Source organism: Dromiciops gliroides, chromosome 2 (assembly GCF_019393635.1).
Source record: "Dromiciops gliroides isolate mDroGli1 chromosome 2, mDroGli1.pri, whole genome shotgun sequence".
Classification (NCBI taxonomy): domain Eukaryota; kingdom Metazoa; phylum Chordata; class Mammalia; order Microbiotheria; family Microbiotheriidae; genus Dromiciops; species Dromiciops gliroides.
Genome location: NC_057862.1, coordinates 57978806 through 58002102, shown reverse-complemented (window position 1 = coordinate 58002102; position 23297 = coordinate 57978806). Strand labels below are relative to the sequence as shown.

Sequence of the window (23297 nt, the reverse complement as noted above, 5' to 3'; positions counted from 1 at the left end):
AAAATGTCCAAATGTATTTCATTCAAAGGCTCATGCCGGGGTAGAGATGACCCTCCGACATTTCAACAGCAAAGGTGAGCGGGGGTTTCCCGCCCCACCCCTTCTCCCTTCCCAAAGTATGTTCCAAATGACTGAAAGCAAGGGTGACGCAGCACGTGTCCTGTACAGCCGGCTCATCTCCCTGAGCATTTCTCTGGCCGGCTGTGTGGAAAATGTCAAAGTGCTCCCTTGGTTAGATTCCAGACAGAAGAATCTCCCGTCTTACAGCTGTGTAAGGCCTATGTGGAGTTTGATTTGAAGGGAATGGAAAAGGTCATATAGGAGAAGGACAAGTAATGGGAAGGAACCAGTGAGGGTGTCCAGTAACATTATATGAAAAGATGAAATTGTTGCTTGAGTAATTGAAATGTGGGGATGAGAGAACGGACCTCTGAGTTTCCCATGATTAACTTTCTCATAGTAATAGTGTGTGAGGGTGCATAGCAACAGGAAGATGATCTTCAGTGAGTGAGGAGCGGTTCTGCAGTTTAAAACTAGGATTACTGTTTTTAAATCTTCCCCTCATTCTATTTCAGTCATTCCCCCATTGCTGAGCTGTTGGGAGCAGAAAGTAGATGGCAGAAATCGGTCCTCTTCAGTCACCTGTGGGGTTGTTTAGGTGTTGTGTGTTAAAAGAATCTTTCTATGTGATATGGAGGATACAGAACCCTGTGAGAAAGGGTCCCTTCCTTCAAAGAGCTTCAGTATGAGAAAAGATGAAAAGAAATTCTGGCTGGCCGTAAAAGAGCTGTCCCATCAGTACCAAATGAGGCATGTGGGCAGGAAGTGCCGAGTTCAAATCAGGAAGAATTCACTATGAGCTAGAGCATTAGGGGAAGGCTTCATGTATGAAGTGAGACTTTGAGCTGGGTCTTGGAGGGTGTGGTCAGTAAAATCATGGAGGCAGGAAAGAGGTCCTGATGTAATCCAAATCCCTTATTTTGTAGAAGAGAAGAATGAATCCCCAAGAGGCAAGTCATTTTTTCCCAAGGACACATGGGTAGCAAGTGAACCCTAGATCTCTCATGGTGAATCTAGTATTCTTTCCACAACCAATTTATGTTTGCCTTTGGTATGATTTTTTATTTTTATTTTTTGTCGCACATTTAACTTCCCAATTATGTTGATTTTAAGTTAATATTAAAACTCACTGGCTTGCACCAGTATTTCATCAGGCAAGACAGCTTGGATTGACCTGTGCTGGGGGTGGCAATGGAAAGGAAACTGAGAGATAAAGGTTTATTGTCAATAGTCTGCTATGTATTTAATTCACTTGTGGGTCATGGAAGGGAGACCTTAGTTAGCTCTTGGGTGTCTAGCTGCCTATTCAAGCCTCTAAAGATTCAGTGCCTAGAGGTTGGTGTTTGCTGTAGAATGGAAGGCTTAACCTCCCCTGGAAGTCCTGTTTAATTTAGAGTCCTGGGGGAGCCCCCCCACCCCCACCCCAGGCAGTGGAGCATGTGGCCACTGTTTGGTGTTGGCAATCAGAAAGCAGCAGTCAGCAAGAGTTCCAAGCCTGGACTACTGAGGGCTCATTAGCCCCAGAGACCTTTCCTTAAGCATGTGTTTACATAGGACTGGGTGCTTAAGCTCAGTGGCAGGTTGAGCATGTTGCTCAGAGGCCTGCCTCAGCAAGAGTATGCAAAGCAGAGCATCACTCTGCAGAGGTACCTGAAGGCAGTCATCCGTGGTAAACAGAGATTTCCTCAAACAGCCCAACCTCCCATCTTCCTACCACACACCAGACCACTTGGCAGCCTCTTTTTTGGTGAATTTCGCATCTAAATATATCTGTTCATCCCTGGGTAAAACAAAAAAGGGGAGGAAGGCTTCCTAGAAAAGGCCTCAGCTGACAGATCAGCTTTGGCAGGCACCCAAATACCCAAGACTTGATGTTGGCCACCATCTTTTCCTGGGAGAGGTGATTGGATGATTTAGGTACCACTGCCTTCTCCACCTTTGCTGGAGGAGGCTCAACTTACATCTGATGCTTACTGATGCCATTGTATTGCTAGCCAAGTATCCTCCTGGAGGCTTCCATTTCACAGTCAAATTGATTGAGTCCCAGACTGGTGAAGCAACCTAATCAGCAGTTACAAAGCTGTTGCTTTAGTACCCTAGATATCACAAGTTTTCCCTGATTTACTCGTTGGGTTGGTGTAAGGGGAGGGGCCCTGAGTCCTGTTGGTGTGAGCCAGTTGGAATCTCTGTCTTAAGGCCTTTGAACCAGTTTTGCCCCTCCCTGTCCATGTATGTCAGTTGTAGCCCGCCCCCCCCCTTGAATATTACTGAAATCCAATTTCCTCAGCTCATCAATCTGTTCTCACCTTCTAGGCTCTTTATGGTGATAAAGCTGCCCAGGGAGATCTATGTTTAGGCAAGAGCTAGAAAGCACCAAAATCTTTGTGTGTGCTTATCAAAATCCAAACTCTTCCCCCTTGTCTGCCTCTTTCTTCCTCAGAACCCCATTTGATACAATTTACACAAAAAACTTGGATCTTGCTTCTTTTTGTGAATAAAAAGCCCATTGCCCGTCCCGTGATTATTTAGGAACAGAGGCGAATGATTCTGGAGGGGTGAAAGGAAAGTCTTTATAATCCATCAATTTGAACATTTCTAGTATCCTTCATCTTCTCTACCTTGCCTGTCTTCATTTTTCTCTTATCTAGAAAAGTGGCTCTTCAGTGATTGCTTCTCGGTGACTCAGTGGTCCCTTCTACCTCCCCATCAAATCATGGCATCATTAGATTTAGAGCTGAAAGAGACCTTAGAGGTCATCTAGTATACTCGCTTCATTTTACAGATGGGGAAACTGAGGCTCAGAGCCATTAGGTGAGTCTCCTAAGGTCATATAGCTAGTAAGAGGCAGAGCTGCAATTCAACCCACAACTCTCTGAAAGCAGCGTCCAAACTTGAGTGAAGAATTCCATAAGAAGTTCAGCAAATCTTATTTAATTTAATATACTTGAATAAAAATTATGGCGCATCAATTTATGTCTTGAAAAAGTGCTCTTTTTTTGTTCTTTTCTGTATATTGAAATGTTTATGTTTATTGGTAATTCCTAAGATCATAGCAATATGTGTGCATCTATGCACATATTATATGTATGTATGTGTATATGTGTGTATATGTGTATGTGTATATGTGTGTATGTGTATATATTTGGGAATTCAGTGAGTTTCATGGAAAACTCAAAGAAGAATGAACCATGACAACTTTATGTGCACATATTTTTCAGGGATAAGCCAGATCTCCCTTCCTTCTCTACTCCCTCCTTTCCCTTTTCCTCCCTCTTATACACAGCGAAGATTGAGGCATCAGCTATCCAAACTCTTATCCAGTATCCTGAGGTGGCAGTTGCTGTCCAGGAGAGCATCTCCAAACAGTCACTGGAGGAGGTGGTAGGAATGGGTGATGAGTGGGTCTGAGGGGTGCTTCGGGTAGAGAGCACACAGAGGGAAATTTGCCTCCTGAGCCTAGTAACCTCTTAGACACCAAGTGGGGAAGTGGCCAAGTGTATCTTCACCCTCAAATCTTACTGTTCCTTTGAATGAGGCCAGATGCCCAACTTCAGGGGCTGGTGGTTGATTATACCTCCCCACTGACTGAAACTAAGGAAGAATAGGGATTTGTGCAGTTGGTGTTCCAGGGGAGAGATAAAAGAAACATCCAGATGTGTAATGACAATAAACCCCATCATCATAGCAGCAAACACTTAGATAATACTTAAAGGTTGACGATATTTTTACGTATATTATTTCATTTTGTTTTCATAGCAACCCTGGGAGGCAAGTGCTATCATTTTCTCCATTTTACAAATGAGGAAACTGAGGCTAAAAGGGTTACACAGCGAGTAAAGGGCTGAGGCTGGATTTGAACTTGGGTCTTCCTGACTCCAGTTCCAATCTTCTGTCCACTGAAGTTTCTCAAAGATGTTCCAGGACTCAGTTTTTCCATGCACCTCCCTTGAGAATAAGCATTATTGTAGGAGGATTATTCATATTCCTTTGGCTGAGGGAGCAGATGAAAATCTTCTGGAGGAGAAGCCCCCTTGCAGACAAGTAGACAGGGGAAGGGTGTGCACCCCCAAAGTGGGAGCTGGAGTGAAATGTCACCACTTGCTTTCATAGGGAGGCTCCAGGCTGGGGTGCTAGGCGGGTAAATTGATTTTTCAGCCTGCAGCATTTCTAAAGATAGGAACGGATAGCTCCCCATTGGCATGGGGTCTAATAGACCATCTGTGAATCACAGACCTTCCATGAAACATTTATTGTGCCGCCCGCAGGAGTGCTGGGCGTGCTGGGCATGCTGGCCTGGGTGCCGGGAGGGGAGGCTGTGCAGGGAGAGAGGACTAATGCAATAAATGTGAGTCAGCTTGGCTGCTTAACAACCAAGCTCCCCAATCCCAGGCAGCCTCAGAAAGGAAGGGAGCGGGGTTCTGGCTGCCTTCTGCTTTCAAGACTGCAGATTCCTTTAATTTATGCGGCTTGCATGACAGCAGGGAGCAGGAGAGCCTGGGGGAAATGCCGTCTCAGGGTGATCTGCACCCTCCGAGCCCCCCAGATCCCTCCCACTTTAGGCAGTGGGTTGCTACGATTATTAGTGTTGGGCATCTCTCCCCGTTTACTCCCCTTTCTGAGAGACTCTCTTGGGCTTTCCAGAAGATTACCTGACTCCCCCTCTCCCTCCCCCTCCCTGGCCTCTTTAGTACTTAGCTCAAAATAGTCCCCATCCCAAGGCTTTATGAAGAGCAGGCTCTCAATACGAACTTGTTGGTTCCTTAATGAGTGAACTGATTATTGTGCATCCCCACCTTTTTCTTAGAAATTGGCACCTGTGGAGAGTTGGGGGTTTTCTTGACAGCTCTGCTGCCCCTTGTACACCAGGGTCACCCTCCTGAGTGAGGGCAGGTTGTCAGCTAAGAACAATGAATTAAATTTAGCAAGATGAAATTTAATAGAAACAAATGCCAAGGCTTATATTTGGAGTTTTTTTTTTAGAGACAGCTAGATGGCACAGTGGATAGAAAATTGGCCTTGAGTCAAGACAACTTGAGTTCCTATCTCACCTCAGACACTAGGTGACCCTGCCAAAGTTACTCAACCTCTTTTTGCCTCATCTGTAAAATGGGGGTCATAATAGCTCTTACCTCTCACATGAGATAGTATTTGTAAAGTGCTTAGCATAGTGCCTGGCACTTTAGTAGGCTCTTAATAAATGCTTGTTCTCTTTTTCCCTTAAAAAATAAGTAGCAGCAGTACAGGATGGAAGATGGGAAGCTAGACAACAATGGCTGAGAAAAAGATCTGGGGGTTTTAGTGGGCCAGGTGTTCGCTCTCTCTCTCTCTCTCTCTCTCTCATCTCTGTCTCTCTTTCTATGTGTGTGTGTATCCATCTATCCATCCATCCATCCATCCATCCATCCATCCATCCATCCATCCATCCATCCATCCATCCATCCATCCATCCATCCATTTATTCATTCATTTATTCATCCATAAATTTATTTATTCATTTATCCCCTTGGTTGTTTATTTATTTTCTGTTTATCTATCTATCCATCTCTTTATATATATATATATATATATCCATCTCTCTCTATATATATCTATATTTATATATAAGCAATGTGACATGATACCCCCCCCCAAAATAAAAAGAAAAAAAAGAATCGAATCTTTGGCTGCCTGGGAGGACCTGGTATCCAGGAATAAGGGGGTGATAGCCCCCTTGTACTGGACTCTAGTCAGACCATGTTGGACAAGAGAAGACTTAGAGGACTGGGCATGTGGAAGAACTGTCATCAACTATATGGAAGCCTGTTATGCTGAAGATGAAAGATATGCATTCTGATTGTCCCCAGAGGGCAGAACCAGGAGTATGGAAGAGAGTCTGCAGAAAGGCAGATTTCAGGTCACTGTTGGCAATTGGAGTAATAAGAGAGGGGCAAGGGCTCTCTTTTGCTGTTAATTGTGGCTTCTTTCTCTTATGACATGTTCAGATAAAGCTGGATGATCCTTTGCCTGAGATGTTTTTGAGAGGATTCTAATTTGAATTCTGATTGGATTATTGTTCTTATTTAGTCATTTTCCAGCTGTGTCTGACTCTTTGTGACCCTTTTTTGGGTTTTCTTGGCAAAGGCACTGGAGCAGTTTGACATTTCCTTCTCTGGCTCATTTTACAGATGAGGAAACTGAGGCAAACAAGGTTGAGTGACTTGTCCAGGATCAAAAGCTAGTAAGTGTCTGAGACCAGATTTGTCTACCCATGAGTTAATCCATTTTTCTACATTTGAGTGAGAGTTCTCCCTTCTATATCTAGACTCTGGTGCACTAGACCTATCAAACCAAATATTATCCATCCAGGGGGTGAGTGAGAAAGAAGAAGGCATTCTGATGAACTGAGGCTTTTGTTCTTGGCAACACCTCTTTATTTTTTTAGGCTTTAGATTTGCAAGTAGATCAAAGACATTCAGTCTAGCAGTCTCTCGTGAAATAAAAATGAATAGCATTCTAGACTGTGAAGTCAACTCAGAAGAATACATCCCATGGAAAAGGATGGAGAGTTCAAATAATTGTGGTGTCTCTGTGGTGTTCTTGGTAGGAATAATTCAGCAGTGTTGAGTAACAACATAAAAATCGGTGACCTCTGTGCATCAGAATGTGTTTGTTTATATATCTGCAGGCTTGAAACAAGACAAAACTATGCTTTCACTGGTGTAGGTAGGTATTCCTTCTACAGGTGGCAGGTAATAACCTCTTCACACCATGGGAAAGGATTTTGTGAGTTGCTGTAGCAACTTATCATTGTAGTAGTCACCTTTGCCTGTCTGACCCCAGCTGAGCAAAGACCATTCAGCACTCAAAGCCCTGCTGACTTGGTAGTACCAGTCAGAACTTGTACTTCCCTGGAAGGGCCTTAAAAATAGTCAGGCTTGGGGCAGCTAGGTGGCACAGTGGATAAAGCCCCGGCCCTGGATTCAGGAGGACCTGAGTTCAAATCCGGCCTCAGACACTTGACACTTACTAGCTGTGTGACCCTGGGCAAGTCACTTAACCCTCATTGCCCCCAACAACAAAAAAAATAGTCAGGCTAGGACAAGGTATCAGAGTAGGAACCCAGTGTACTCACAGTTGTGACTCGTGGGCTTTCCAGATGAAGTAGACGCAGGCTTAGAGTGTAGTGAGGACTGAGGATATCTCTTAGAAAATGGAATTGGGAAATTCATGTCTTTATTATCATGGTTTCAGCAAATGAATCAGCTCTTTGGAAAGAAGACAGCTAGGTCTAGTGGGAAGAGCACTAGATTTGGATGCAGAGAACCCAACTTCTAATCCAGACTTTTCTACTTCTTACCCATGTGATGTTAGGCGAGTAACTTCCCCTTATTGGCCTTCAGGCTGTGAAATGAATGGGTTGGACTAACGTATCTCTAAGATCCTTTCCAGCTCTAAATATATTATCCTAAGAGTTTATCAAGTGCCTACCATGTGACTAACATGTAGATTCTATAAGGGATGAAGTCTAAGACAATATCTTCATCTTTATAGATACTTGCAAATCTAACTGGGGAAATAAGACCAAATGCACTTGACTTTTTTTTTTCTTTGGGCAGGGCAATGGGGGTTAAGTGACTTGCCCAGGGTCACACAGCTAGTAAGTGTCAAGTGTCTGAGGCCAGATTTGAACTCAGGTCCTCCTGAATCCAGGACCAGTGCAATATCCACTGCACCACCTAGCTGCCCACGCCCATTTTTTTTTTTTTGTGGGACAATGAGGGTTAAGTGACTTGCCCAGGGTCACACAGCTAGTAAGTGTCAAGTGTCTGAGGCCGGATTTGAATTTAGGTCCTCCTGAATCCAGGGCCGGTGCTTTATCCACTGCGCCACCTAGCTGCCCCGCAAATGCACTTTATAAAACAATTAAAGAATAAGCCAAATTATAGTCAGGTGCTGCAGAATCTCAGAGACCGTGTGGTCCAATCCATACCCCCTTCCCCCCAAAAAATCCCACTACAATATACCCAACAAGTTGTTATCTATCCTCTGCCCAAAAACCCCAAGTTCATTGGTTGGGACAAATAATAAATACTCTCAGAGTTCAGAGCAGGAAGCCATTACTGCGGACTGGAATCATTGGAAAAGGCCTAAGGGAGGAAGCAGCCTTGATCTGGGCTTTAAAGGAAGGCTAGTCTTGGGTTTAGGGGCCAGAAAGGAGAAATTGCTTGTTTGGCCCAAGCCACTGGCAGTGAGATTCAATTAGCCTTTCTCCAGAACTCTGGACTCCCCTTGTTGCTCCTTGAAAAAAAAAATAACAACAAATAAACATAAAAGTCCACATGGTATATAGAAAGAATCATAATATCTTGAATTTATTTATATGGTGTCTGAAGGTTTACAAAGTGCTTTTATAAACATTTTAAAGAAAAATCTTCTACCTTCAGACTTTCAAAAGCAGAATAGAATGTAAAATCCTTGAAGGCAGGGACTGTTTCTTTTCTTTTTCTTTTCCCTTCCTTCCTTCCTTCCTTCCTTCCTTCCTTCCTTCCTTCCTTCCTTCCTTCCTTCCTTCCTTCCTTCCTTCCTTCCTTCCTTCCTTCCTTCCTTCCTTCCTTCCTTCCCTCCCTCCCTTCTTTTATTCTCTCTCTCTCTCTCTCTCTCTCTCCCTTCCTTCCTTCCTTCTTTTTTCTCAGTACCCAGCACAATGCCTTGAAGATAGAAGGTACTCATACATATTTATTGAATTGTTTTGAATAGCTTGGTTTGTACTCTTGGTCTTGGGTGTACATCATTACTTCATGGTGTTTAGTGAGGACATAAGAGAGACTGATCCTTGTATAGAGAAGTTCACAGCTCAGAGATTTATGTCAGAGCTGGTGCATCCAAAACCATGTTCTGGGGCAACAGTGTTGTCCCCTTATTCCAAACTGGCCTGGCATGAGGGCATTTATCTGGAAATACAGCATTTTACAGGGGAGTCAAAGGACCTGAGTTCTAATCCCTCCTCCTATACTTATTATAACCTTGGGCAAGTGGTCTAACCTCTCTGGGCCTCAGTTTCTTCATCTGTAAAATAAGAGGGTTGGATTAGATGACCTCTTAGGTCCCTTCAGGCTCTTAATCTCTGATCCTAATCAATCAATCAATCAGTCAATCTCTGATCCTTCGACCACAAAGTAGGAAGCCAATGAGGACATCTGTGCTGCAAAGTCTGGGAGCAGAATTGGAGAGAAGAAGGCATTCTGGTTTTGTTTTTGTTTTTAATGACAAAATGGTGCAGACATGGCTTTGAGAAGAGACATCTCTTAAAAACCCATCCCAGGAGACTTTAGAGTCTGCAGGCTTGGAGGGGGCCTCTTTCTTTATGTATTCTGAATAACCTTCCCAGTGCATCTTTGGATCCATACACCTCTGTCCTCTTGCTGCATTTCTTATGACTTAAGGTTTTGTTCTCTTGCCTCAGTTTAATTTTAGTTTCATCCACTTGGAGTTTTGAGATGGGGTGTTTCTGGAAACAGGAGCAACCACATTTTTTGGAAGGCCCTGCTTTCAAAGGATAAGCAAAGCTCTCTCATTTCCTCCCTTTGTTAATTATGACTAATTATTCCAACAGTGTACTTAACTAATATCAGGGCCCAGGACACCATGAGCAAAGCCTCCAAACACCAGAAGAATTTTCTCTGCCCATCCTCTTGGAAGTTTTCTTGAGAGGCCTCTGGGTTTGGCCCTAGGCCATGGGGGATCTGAGGACCTTTTCTATATCCAGGACTGTAACTTCCTGAGGCAACAGTCAGTGAATGAGACTGGGCAGTTGAAGAGGTGAAAGGAAACAGGATGAATTATGGAGCTAATGATCAGAGTCTCCCATCTGAGAGGGAAGCACTCCAGGAGATTGTCAGAAGGAAAATCAAGGCTTTCAAAGAGAAAGTGTAATTACCCTCAGAAGAACAAACTTGTTAAATCCTCCCAAGATGGATTCGTAGTAGCCTTTTGCTTTTCAGTTGAGTTATAATTGTTTTTTCCCAAGAGAAGATGAAAAAGAGGGGAAATATGGTCTTCAAAGGAAATCTACTTTTCCTGGTTCTGAATGAGTTCATAGGAATAGAATTCCATTCTATTCAGTTCAATGGAACAGTTTCCATGGGGAGAATGGATTGATGGAAGTGATTGGGAGTGTGAGATTATGGACGCAAGATGTGGTTGGCATATGCTGTCAGATACCATGTCAGCTCGGATGTTTTTTCTTTTAAACAAAAGATTGCATGGAGGAATGGGTACAGTTAAGGGGAGATGGGTGATAAAATCAAAGTTAACAATGAAATGCAATATCAATTCAATTCAATAGATAATAATGCCTACTATGTGCAAAGCATCCAGAGAGGATGAAAAGGGCTTTAGGGATCGTCTAATACTTAACCCTTTTTGTGCCCTTGACCCTATTTGGCTGTCAGGTCATTCAATAAACATTTATTGAGTGCCTACTATGTGCTATGCTCTGTCTTATGTGATAGGGATACAAAGAAAGGTGAAAAGACAGTCCCTGCCTTCAAGGAACTCACAGTCTAATGGGGAAGAGAGACAACATGAAAATACTGTATACAAACAGATATAAATGAGATAATTGGAGAGAGAGAGAGAGAGAGAGAGAGAGAGAGAGAGAGAGAGAGGAAAGTACTAGCTTTAGGGGGGATGAGGAAAGATAAAGCTTATGAACCATATTGCAAAATCATGGTTTTTTGCTTGTTTTTTGTTTTTTGGGTTTTTTTGGTGAGACAATTGGGGTTAAGTGACTTGCCCAGAGTCCCACAGCTAGTAAGTGTTAAGTGTCTGAGGTCAAATTTGAACTCAGGTCCTCCTGAATCCAGAGCCAGTGCTCTATCCACTGCGCCACCTAGCTGCCCCCAAAATTGTTTTTAAATGCATTAAATAAAATACATGAGATTATGAAGGAAGCCAATGAAATTAAAATAGTTATAAAAATATTTTTTAAAAGGCCTTAGACCCTAGGTTAAGGATTCCTGGTCTTATTTTATACATGGAGAAACTGAGGCCTTAAGGTCATACAACAAGTGAATAGGTGAGCTAGGATTTGAACCCAGGTATGGACTCCAAGCCCACTGCTTTTTCTTTCTTTCTTTTTTTTTTTGCAGGCAATGGGGGTTAAGTGACTTGCCCAGGGTCACACAGCTAGTAAGTGTCAAGTGTCTGAGGCCGGATTTGAACTCAGGTATTCCTGAATCCAGGGCCGGTGCTTTAACCACTGCACCATCTAGCTGCCCCTACTGCTTTTTCAATTGCAGCTTCAATGATTGTATTTTCCCCTATAGATTCTATAGGTTTCACTCTGGAGCAAACTGTTGTCTTCTTGGCACCTAAACACACACACACACACACACACACACTTTTATTCCATGCCTACTATGTGTCAGATACCGTGCTAAGCAAATATCTCATTTGATCCTCACAATAATGCTCAGAAGTAGGTGTCATCATCCCCATTTTACAGATGAAGAAACTGAGTTTTTAAAGCAACTTGCCCGGAGTCACACAGCTAGTAACTGTCTGAGACCAGATTTGAACTAGGTGTTTTTGACTCCCAGCCTAGCACTTTATCAGTTGTACTACCTAGCTGCCTCTTGAATATTCTTTGCTATGTGCATTTGCTCTTGCTGGCTTTGTTGGAAGAGGTGGGGCTCTTGCTAGTTCCCAGGTCCCTTCAGCCAGTAAATGTGCCAGGAGCAGATCAACTCAACTGCCCCAGTGTCCAACACTGGACTTCTAAATGCTTTATCAACATCAATCCCTACGGACTTGTGAATTGTTTCTGCATAATTTTATAAGGGAGAGAGTTTTGGGGTACTACAAAACAGGATGATGCCCTGAGGATCTCAGGGCAATCTAGACGTTTACATGGCCCTGAAACAGACAACCCTCTTAGGTCAAGTCAAGTAAGACAATGAAAAGATGCGAAGGATTTTAGAGCTGGAAGGAGTTGTAAAGATGATCAATTTGGCAGAGGCAGAATCTAAACTTCAGTTATCTATCTCCAGATCCTGTGTTCTGTCCACTATCCACTCTGCTCTTAAAGTCATCCCACACCAAACCCCTCATTTTATAGATGGGGAAAGATGAGACTGAGGGACGTGAAGTGATTTGCGGCTGATTTTGTTTCTTGACTGCTCATCAGAAGCCTCTGACTGTGCTTGGTGCTCTCACTACTTGGCCTCAGGTGGCAACACCCCCAAGAACTGGGGTATCTTGAAGACTGGGACTAGGGCAGGTTTATGTGTCCAGACCAATGGGATTAGGAAAGTGAGCAAGCTCTTATCTTTTGTTAAGAACCTGAAACTCCCTGATCACTACTATTAATTAATTAACAGTCACCAATCTAGCACCTACTATGGGACAGGCACTTACAATGCTAGGTACAGGGGATACAAAGACAAAAGTGACTATAATACCTGCCCTCAGGGAGCTTACAATGAGGTTAGGGGAAACAACACATACATATATAGGTATATATAAAATATTAGAAAGGAATGAATATTTGTAGAGTCCATCACAGTAATTATCAACAGGGAATAGCCAATTAAGACATTAGTCTTTGGGGTGGGTGCTGTCATTCACGGGCTGGTGAATGAGCCCTGTAGGTTATGGTGCTATTGGTACTTAATTACAAACTAATTGATAAATAATTGATGTTAAGCTTAATGATACGGTGCCATGCATTGCTCACTAATTATTTTATATGTGATATTTGTATATCCCCATGTATATTATGAGCATCTTAAAGCAGGGGTCTATATTTTTCTGCATCATCCCCTAGTCTGGGCATAAAATGGGCACTTGGTAAAGACTTGCTGATTGGTGGATGAGATGAAAGGCCAAATGGGATTCTTACCCTTCTCCTATCTATTTTCTTCCTTCTCTCCTGATGGTGAAGAAATGGCTGGGTCGACTCTTGTTTTAAAGATAGATTTTAAAATAAACACCAGTTAGTTCTGCTCCAATTCTGCCTTTCCTCGCTGGCCTGGTGCTGTTTGGGGACCAATGCCTTCTCTCTTCTCTCTCTCTCCTCTCTCTCTCTGTCTCTCTGTCTCTCTCTCTCTCTCTCTCGTTGAACAGAAGTCTCATTTGGATGTGTGTCTGGGCATCCTTGATGGGACTTTATGTCTTGGTGTGATAATAATTAGTTGGAGTGACAACGTGCCACAAAAAGCCATGCTGATGGAGGCCAGGGTAGGAGAAGAGATCGAGGGCAGGTATTTGATGACAAACACCAGGGCCTTCCAGAGCCCATGAATAGGACTCTTGCCGGCTCTTGCAAGGCTTCCATCCCCCTCTTTACAAAGTCACACAGCCAGACTACAATGTTTATTTACCCTTTTATTGAAGGTGATTGCATGGTTGAAGGAGGCACTGAGCCAGAGTTCCTGTCTTTATTCACCGAAGTGGTAAGGCAGGAGGCTCTGGCTTCCTACCCAGAGCTCTGGGTGGGGCTGACCTAATCAGTCAGCATCTGGAAAGCAAGCTTCTCTCAACAAGGCCCACAAAAACCACAATTCATCCTCATAACAGGGAGTGAGTATTGTTCCTATTTTGTATGCAGGGAAACTGAGACCACAAGAATTGAAATAACTTTTCTAGGGTTGTTGGGGTGATTGCTTCCTATTTATTAAGGCATCAGTAAATTCAGGTTTCAAATCTCTACCCTGAAACAAATGAGCTGTGTGACTATGATGAGTGCTTAAACTCTTGGAACCTCCATTTCCTCATATGCAAAATGGGCAGAATATTCTCTCTCTCTCTCTCTCTCTCTCTCTCTCTCTCTCTCTCTCTCTCTCTCTCTGGGCAATGAGGGTTAAGTGACTTACCCAGGGTCACACAGCGAGTAAATGTCAAGTGTCTGAGGTCAGATTTGAACTCAGGTCCTCCTGAATCCAGGGCTGGTGCTTTATCCACTGCACCACCTAGCTGCCTTGACATTTCTTATTAAGTACAAAACCGTTAAGTGACAACAAGAGCTGGAGTTAGATGGCCTGGGTTTGAAGCCTGCCTTTACTATTTCTTCCCTGTGTGACCTTGGAGTAGTCTTTATTTCTTTTTTGTTTTTTTTATTTTAAGTGAGGCAATTGGGGTTAAGTGACTTGCCCAGGGTCACACAGCTAGTAAGTGTTATGTGTCTGAGGTCGGATTTGAACTCAGGTCCTCCTGAATCCAGGGCCGGTGCTCTATCCACTGTGCCACCTAGCTGCCCCTAGCCTTTATTTCTTAATCTGTGAAATGAAGGGGTTCAGCTGGGTGGTCTCTGAGGTCCTTTCCAGCTGCCTCTCAAAGTGTCCTCAGTAATGAAATCACTGTCACATCCTGAGCCTGAACTGCATATTTGGAGGTGGAAAAAACCAAACAAACAAAAAAAACATGTCTCCTGCCCCACAGGACATTAGGACTTAACTAGGCCAGACTTGACCTTCCTCCACTTAGAGGACTCTCTGCTCCTTCCCCTGAGGCCTCTGATGACTGCTGAGAGTTCCTGGGGAACACTGTGCCTGCCCTGGGCAGTGAGATGTCACTTCTTCAGGAGGTAGCTGGGAGGTAGGGATTTGCCTGTAAATTCCTGGCCCTGGCATCCCAGCCTGGGGGAGGGGGGGAGGTTGCAAGCTGATTTCCCCTTCCCTCATAAATACACACGTTATCTTAGGAAGGGGCTGAGAAGACAGCATCGAGGTAGGGAACACGTCTCTGAAATAACAGGCTGGATGAGTCACTCAGAGTCTGCTTCAGGGAAGAAGAAAGCTGCAGCAAGGTGCAGTTTTGGGTGGCAAGGTTCTGTCCTTGGATGGAGCCTCTGGCTTTTGGTAATGACGTGGATGCATGGGAAGCCCATAGAGGAGCCACACCATGGCACAATGGGGCCCGGCTTTCTCTCCCTCCTCTATATGTTTTTATGATGATTAATTTTTTTAAAGGCATGTAATTATTAGTGGAATTGTCAACAGCTGAGAGGGAGAAAGCCTTGGGCAAGGGAACAAACAGATCCTTATCATTCAAAGGGAGAACAGTAAAATTGATATGTTGGAAACAATAATAGCTAAAATTTATATAGAGATGTAAGGTTTGCTGAGCCCTGGGCCTTCCTTATCTCATTTGACTCAGATTTTTATTAGCTCCTCCTCCTCTTTTACAGATGGGGAGACTGAGGCTTAGAAAGTTGAAGTCCCTTGTGTAGGGTGGCATAGCTGCTAGGTAGCATTAGCATTCATTCCCAGGTCCTCCTGGCTCCAACCAAGTTGGCCACTTTATCTATTACCCCACGCTGCTCTAAAGCTATTTGGCAAGGCCTCTGTGTGCCCCCGGGCAACTCTTTAAAAGCTAAGTGGTGGATCAGGTGCTGATTTGCAAGAATTAGGGATTTTCTTGTCAGGTGTTTTCTTCTTAGACAATATCCACCTATTATCCTCCTTTGTGTCTCACAACCCTGTGAAGTGTTTCAGTTATTTTTATCTTCATTTTACAAATGAGGAGGCTGAGTGAGGTTAAGTCACTAAGCCTTTATGAAGCCCTTACTGGGTACCAGGTACCGTGGGAGCACCAGAGATAGAAATATAGGCATAAACCCCAGTCCCTCCCCATGGGAGTTTACATCCTGAGGGGATAAGACAGCATGAAAGAGGAGTCTATAATGGAGAAGGATGGGATGGATGGTGGTAAAGTCCGGGGAATAAAGGCTGCCTGGTCTGGGCCCTTCTTCAAAGTGGAGACTTTGGGAGAAGGTTGCAGCAGGGGCTAACGCTTTTGAGTCTGAGGTCCCAGGTTTGAATCCTGACTCTTGTACTTATGATCTCTACGACACTGCAAAGATCATTAGACTTTGTGTGCCTTGGTTGCTTTATGGGTAAAATGAGAAACTGAGACTTAATCACCTCTAACGGGCCTCTGCCACTCAGTTCACTGTGATTTACTGAAGCTCTTTTTTTTTTCCGGGGCAATGAAGGTTAAGTGACTTGCCCAGGGTCACACAGCTAGTGTCAAGTGTCCAAGGTAGAATTTGAACTCAGGTCCTTCTGAATCCAGGGATGGTGCTTTATCCACTGCACCAGCTAGCTGCCCCCTGAAGCTCTTCTTGTGTGATGGCCTTCCTCCCTCCTCCTTTCTGAGTCCAGATGCCTCTGTGAGTACTTCTGTTCTCAATCTAGTTCCTTTATTTAACTAACAGTCATTGACTCGATTAGGGATTTTTTTTCCCTGTCCTCAATCACTGTCACACTTTAACCCATCTTATTTGGCAAGAATAACAGCCTATCGGTTGAGGCTGTCTTAAGGTCTTCACCTGTCTTCTGTTTCTATAACAAGAAGCTCAATTGCTTTACCAGCCTCTGTGAGACCATGTTCTTTTCAGTCCCCATCCTTTGAAGTTGTGTCCTCCAAATGTCTGAATAAAGAAAAGGAAGAGCTTGGAGCTATGAGTTAAACAAACCACTGGATTTAATAGAAATCTTCACATAGGCACGATTCACTGACCCTGGGTAGACATTGGGTTATGTGTTAAGCCACAGAAACGTAAGCCATATTATTACACCATCTGTTAACTAAAGAAACCAATGGTTGGAGAAGACTAGAGTCAACATATCAGCATAATGTGCTGGTAATTCACTCATCCTTGCTTGAAGATTTATCCTAAATCCTCTCCATGCCTACAAACTCTGCAAGGTCACATTGCTTGGCCTTTATTTCATTGACCAGCTCCTAGGAATAATCGATATGGAATGAGAATCAGAGGACTTTAGAGATCTAAGGGACATCAGAAACCATTTAGTAATAGAACTTCTCCATTGAAGAAACTGAGACTGAGAGATGAAGTGGCTCAGTCAACTTCTACATGACTGACTACATCTTGGCAAATCCAGTACTTTGCTTCCATCTGGGAGTCTCTCTCTAGAGAGGTGTAGGACAAGAACAACTTTCTCAGGGCAGCTAGGTGGCCCAGTGGATAAAGCACTGGCCCTGCATTCAGCAGTACCTGAGTTCAAATTTGACCTCAGACACTGGATACTTACTAGCTGTGTGACCCTGGGCAAGTCACTTAACCCTCATTGCCCTTCCAAAAAAAACAACAACAAAACCCAAAAACCTACCTTCCACAGAACTTGAGTTGTTTCATTGTTCTTCAGTAGTTTTAGTCATGTCTGACTCTTTCTGACCCTATTTGGGGTTTTGACAGCCATTTACATTGTATTGTTTGATAGGCCCTAAAAGGTACCAAAATATCTCCTCCAATGGACTGTCAAAGTGCCTAAAATTCTTCTTAAAATTTCTTCTTCTTAGTCTGGCATTCAAAGCCTTCTGCCATCTGGACCCACCACCTCCTTGCTTCATTATCTTTACCTTATACCCCTTCTGAACTAGGCAACGGATCATGCTGTAAGCAAATCTTATGCTTTCTTGTCTGTGTTCATTCCCTTCCCACTCCCTAGAATATTTGTACCCAGTCTCTGAAAATCTTAATCTTTTGCACCTCATGTCAAGTACTACCTCTTTGATGAAACATTCAATATTTTTGGCAGCCTAAGGTTGTACCTCTATACTTTTGCCCAAACTTATTAGATGCAGCTTCCTTCTCTCCTCTTTGAATCCATGTCTCCCTTCAAGGTGCAGTTTAGTATTGTCCTTTAACTGTTCTTTCCTAATTCTTGCTCTTTCTAGAAGCAGCTAGGTGGTATACTGGATAGAGCATTGAACCTGGAGTCAGGAAGATGTTAGGTCAAATCAGGCCTCAGATCCTTCCTGCCAGTGTCACTGTGGGCAAGTCATCTGCCTTGCCTCAGTTTTTTCAACTGCAAAATGGGGATAAGAATAAGTTGTGAGATAGTAATTGTAAAGCATTTAACGGAATACTTGATAAATGCTTATTTACTGTAGATTGTAGATACTTGAGAAATGTTTATTTTCTTCCTTTCTCCTCCCTGAAGTTACTTTATATATCTTTGTATTTATTTAGTATGTATCTTATATCCTTCGTAGAATATAAGCTCCTTGAAGGCAGGAGCCATATCTTTTTTTTCCCCCTTGCCCCCTTAATGCTCAGCATAGTTCCTAGTGTATAGTCAGCAGCTTAATAAAGGTTTGTTGAGTTGAATTCAACTGCATCTCATCTCTCCTTCCTTTGTACTCACAATGCCTTCATACCTCTCTTATGGTACTGATCACATTCTGCTTTAGCTAGTTATTGGATACTTGTCTTATCTCTCCTACCAGATTCTAACCTCTTTGAGAGCAGGAAAGATGCCAATGTCTGCCTTGATACTTCTTGGACCAGCAATGGAGCTTTAGGGCAGTGCTCTTCACGAAAGAAACTCTTAATACAGCTTTGTGAAATGAATTCAGGCAACTTTATTAAGGAATTACATTTGGGCTGAGGAGTGTAGCACATTGACTTGACAAAATGTCAGAAGGCGATTCGTCTCTCAGAGCAAGGATGGGGCACAGTCTTTTTGCTTCAAACTTGATACGATAAGCAATGGGTGATCAATGAAGGCTTCTGAGAGAGTGATACAACCAATGGGATTCTTAAGGAAGAATAAAGGGTTATGTCACATAGTGTGGAGCAGGGAGAAATGAGAACCAAAGAAAAAAACTAAATTCATTTCAAGTCAACAAACTTTTTAGAAGCCTACTATGTACAAGGGACCATGTTAGGTGTTGGGCACACAAAGATAAAAATGAACAAGGCTCTATCCTCAAGGGGTTCACATTCTTTTGGGATAGGGAGGAAAGGGTGTGAAAGATGACTATTAATAATGAATAATGTGGGGGATTCTGAGTTCCCCTCCTCTTTCAAAGTCCCCACAGGCCAGTTTTTCTTGAATCTCAATCACTGATAATGAGATTGCATTGACTCTCCTCAATCTTGGTCAGACCCCACCCAACCATGAAAGGAATTTAATCTAGGGTGGGGAAGCTCATTGTGTTCTCAGGCTTGGGTGGAAGCAGATACTTTTGTCTATATAGCTGAAGGCTTCACCATGGTGTGTGGGGGTGAATCCTGGGGGAGCTCCCCCTAACCCCATTGAAGAGGGAGTACATTCTTTGAATTGATAGCCAAGGTTGGGGGTGATCTGAATGGAGATAAATTACCCATAAACTATGTCTCTTAACTTTTTAGTCATTGCAGGGGAAATTCAACATATAAACAAAGGAAAATTGAGGTGGAGAAGGATTTCTAGCAACTGAGAAGATCAGGAAAAGCCTCAGTAAGGGAGTAGTAGATGAACAGAAGCTCAAAGGACAAGGTTCCTGAGAAGCAGAGGTCAAGAGGGATTGCATTGGAACATGGAGGTGGGAGATGGAGGATTGTGTTCAGATAAAAGTTAGCAGTTGAGTCTAGTTATACTATATTTTGCCTGAAGGGGAGAAGGACTGGAAATGTAGGTTAGAGATGGATTCTGGATGACCTATAAGCCAGCCTGAAGAATTTGGAGAATCTGCACTGATTTGGCAAAGCAGTTGGTGACACAGTTGGATACACTGCTAGACCTGGAGTCTAGAAGACCTGAATTTCAATCTGGCTTCCAACACTTGTGGTCAGCATTAGCTTCCTCATCTTTAAAAGAGGTTAATCACAGCATCTACCTTCTAGGGTTGTTGTGAGGGTACAACACATCTTCAAGTATTGCGTAAGTGCTATCTATATTATTTTCATTGGCTGGTAGGAGGTATGGTGGATAGATCACAAGACTTGGAGTGAGGAAGAACTGAACTTGAATCCTACTTCAGGCACTAATTAGCTGTGTGACCCTGGGCAATTTATTTAATCCCTCTGTGGTTTTCTCATCAGTGAAATGGGGGATAATAGTAGCACCTATTGATGAGATAACAAAAAGTATTTTTGGAAACCTTAAAGTGCTATATAAATGCTAGCTATGATTAACCACAAGAATGATCCCGTGGGTCACAAGAACTTTCTGCTAAAAAGTCCCTCTGGTGTTTCCATTATAGAAACTACCCACTTGAATCCATCCTCACTTGGTAGTTTTGCCCTGAAAAACATTTGAGTGGACCGTGGACCATTAGTACAACTCTCCTCTCTCTAGCCTTATATGTCAATGGGACCTTTCTTTTTTTTTTTTTTAAACTGAAACCCATTGGGATCTGGGGATAAAGGAGGCTGCCCTGCAGAGGAAACACATGTGGCTTTTTCCTCCAAGCAGCTGAATAAGTTGCAGTCCATCCTTCCAAAAGTCGTTATTGAGTGCTTCCTATGGACTTCATCCCGTGATAGACATGGGGAGAAGGATACGATATCGTCATAATTAATTTGAGTTTGCTGGGATCCCTGTCAGCCTCCATCTTCCTCCTGCTGCCCGTCAGAGTTTATTTGAGTCAACTGACCAGAGTCCATGAATGAATCCTCCCCTCCGGGGCTGTTGGCATACTCCCCATTTCAGCTTTTTTCCCTTTTGAAAACACTCAGAATAATGTCCTTACATTGATTTTTACTAGAGTCAATCACCTGCCATGCTTGGAACAGAGACCATATCCAAATTGCCCTTAGCCCTAATAATTATAAAGTACACATCCACAAGAAGAATGGGAACCAATGAGTGAAAGCCCGTGAACTGAAGGAACACAGTCACAAGTATTAAAGGACACGGCAAAAGTATTGAGTGGGCCCAAGAGTGATCAAATGGTAACCTGTTGGGGAGACCATCATGCCTACCTCTGGAGACAGAAAGGTGGCATCTGGAAACCACTCCTGAGGATCCTGAGGATTAATAGTTTAGCCACCTTTGTGAAATGGTCTCCCCAAGAGAATAAATTTGCTTTAGGTGGTAGAGCTTAACTGATTTCCATGTGCTACTTTGAGTCTGAAAATGACTGGTCATAAGAAAACACATAAAAAAGGCAATTTGTTCTACCAATTCTTAGTTTGGACTGGTCCCCCAACAATGTTTTTGTTGGCTGTTGGATCTTGTGACAGAGATTTTTCTGCTTACATTAAAGGAGTTGATGAAAAGCCAGCACTAGAATGACTTTTGGTCAACTGATGGGAGAATTTGGGGGTATTGGAAGTAGTTGTTGGGTCCATTGGGTGAATTTCTCTGTCAGTGAGAACCACCTTGCTTGGGTGAACCATGATAGTACTGTATCAGTTGTTGATACCTCCAAAAACATGCCGGTTTCTCAGCTGAAAATAGAGTTCTGAGTGGATCGTTTGTCTCTGAAAATAACGATAGCTTTTGGACATGACTGCTGCCCCATGCTGTTTGATTATGGGGATCACGGTTCCTTGACCTTTGTCTCCAAATTAGATATTCCAAAACAGAGCATCCAAAGCAACATCTCTGCCATAGAACATGGACAAGAGAGACACAACTAAGGATTACAACGCTGCTGTAGACATGCTACACAAAAACGGATCACTCAAGTGTCTATTTCTGAAGTGGATGAGCAAGACTGCCCCAAATTTTGCATCACTGGATTGATGGAACAATGACAAGTTGGAATTTCAAGACTTTACAGTCTTCCATCCAGGGGCTAGGAATGATGTGAAGCTGAATTTCCATTCTCTGACATGACAGATGCTTGACAGAATTCAGCTCCAGTATTTTCATGAAGAAAAGATCCTAGCAAGAGTCAGCACTGAGAAAATACCTCTTGCAGAGTTGTTTTTTGTTTGTTTGTTTGTTTGTTTGTTTTTGGAACATAATTGGTGAATGTATTGGCTTAAAAAAAATCAGCAGTGATGTCTTTTTGATTATTTCATTCTATTCTTGACCAAAGCTGCCCTTTAAGTGGTTTTCTGTGGGAAGCTGCCATACTAAATTAAAGGGGGATTTTATATAAATTGTCTGCTAGGAAAATTTTTTAAAAAGGAGGAAAAGGAATTAATTTGAGTTTGGCTGCTTTTCAGAGCTGTTTTTGCTTATGCACGTGATTGTGGTTATGGATGACACTAAACATGATGATGCTTACATGGGAACTCTCACATGCCTAAATGTAGATATCCAGTCTTCTCTCCTTTTTAGACTTTTCAGAAGGTTCTTTGTTGGCTGTGCCAACCTTCCGAACTCAGGCTTGTTTTGGACTATACACAAGGCCGATTGCTAGACCTATACTCTGAAAATTTCCAGCTTGGCAGGGCTTTATTGGTGCCTGTGTTCTGTTGAAGTTGCCTTCTAGAACTCTCAGTGACTTCCATGCCATTAGATGAGACATTGGAGTAGGAACTTAGTGAAGTATAGAGGAGACCTAGCTAGAAAAATTTGGTTGGGGTCTGATCACAGAGGGTCTTGAATGATGGGATAAAGAATCTGGAATTTATTCTGTAGGGAACAGTAAGCCATTGAAGGTTGTTGTGCTCTTGGAAGCCAGGTCATTTGATCTCTTGTCTTCTGGGAAACCCACTGTTTTAGCTGCTCTTAGAGTGACTTGAGTGTGAAGCAAGGTCAAAAGGACTCCCATCCCAGAGGACCTCAGAGTAGCTGTTGGTGGGGTGTGTCAGGCAGCACAAATGGGCTGGAGTCCCTGGATTTAACTGGGCTGAGCATTAGAAGAACCTGAGGAGCTCATCCTGAATGGAGTCTTTTACCCAAGGAACATCCGGGGCTATGGATTTACTGCCTTTCAGCTGCTGTTTGTGTCAGAGACGGCTGTCACACTCCGGGCATTAAAAATAACCCTGTGGCTAATAGCATTTCTGAAAATAACTGGTTGCGAAGTGCTTTGCTGGGGCAAAATGGCTACTAAAATTAGATTCCCTTTCTTGGGGGATTGTGTGTGTGTGTGTGTGTGTGTGTGTGTGTGTGTGTGTGTGTGTGTGTTTTAATATCAATTTTTAAAACCTATTTTCCCCTTGGGCGAGTCCTACATTTAAAATATTTTTCCCCCTTTAGTCTCTCTCCAGGATGTCATTCTCTCACTCTGATCATGCCCATGTAGTATTTACAGGGCTGCCTGTGGGGTGTCCCTCTTCCCTCTAGTGCTCTGTAAATAGGAACCTCTGTCCCACATTGAGCGATCTGCCTGGCCCCTTGAAGAACCTTGGGTAGGTAGGGAGAATTCATTGTAGCACTGACCTCTTTTAGTTAGTGTGTCATTTAATAATAGCATAAAGGATTTGGGGGGAGGGAGGGAGGAGGGGACTAGGCGCACTGTTGTACAAACAGGGAAACTGGGGCGCGGAGCTGTGAAAGAGCCCAGCTCAAGGTGACTTGATAAGCCAGGGCAGAGGAGGAAAGAGAACACGTTTCTCCGCAGTG

General features: G+C 43.2%; 1 protein-coding gene and 1 pseudogene across 25 annotated transcripts in view; both read left to right on the top strand.

The window, feature by feature from the left end:
• Positions 1–23297, top strand: part of KCNMA1 (potassium calcium-activated channel subfamily M alpha 1) — a 929290-nt gene that overhangs the window by 120665 nt on the left and 785328 nt on the right. The gene's annotated exons all lie outside the window — the stretch shown is intronic.
• On the top strand, positions 20493–21588 carry LOC122740984 (annotated as a pseudogene).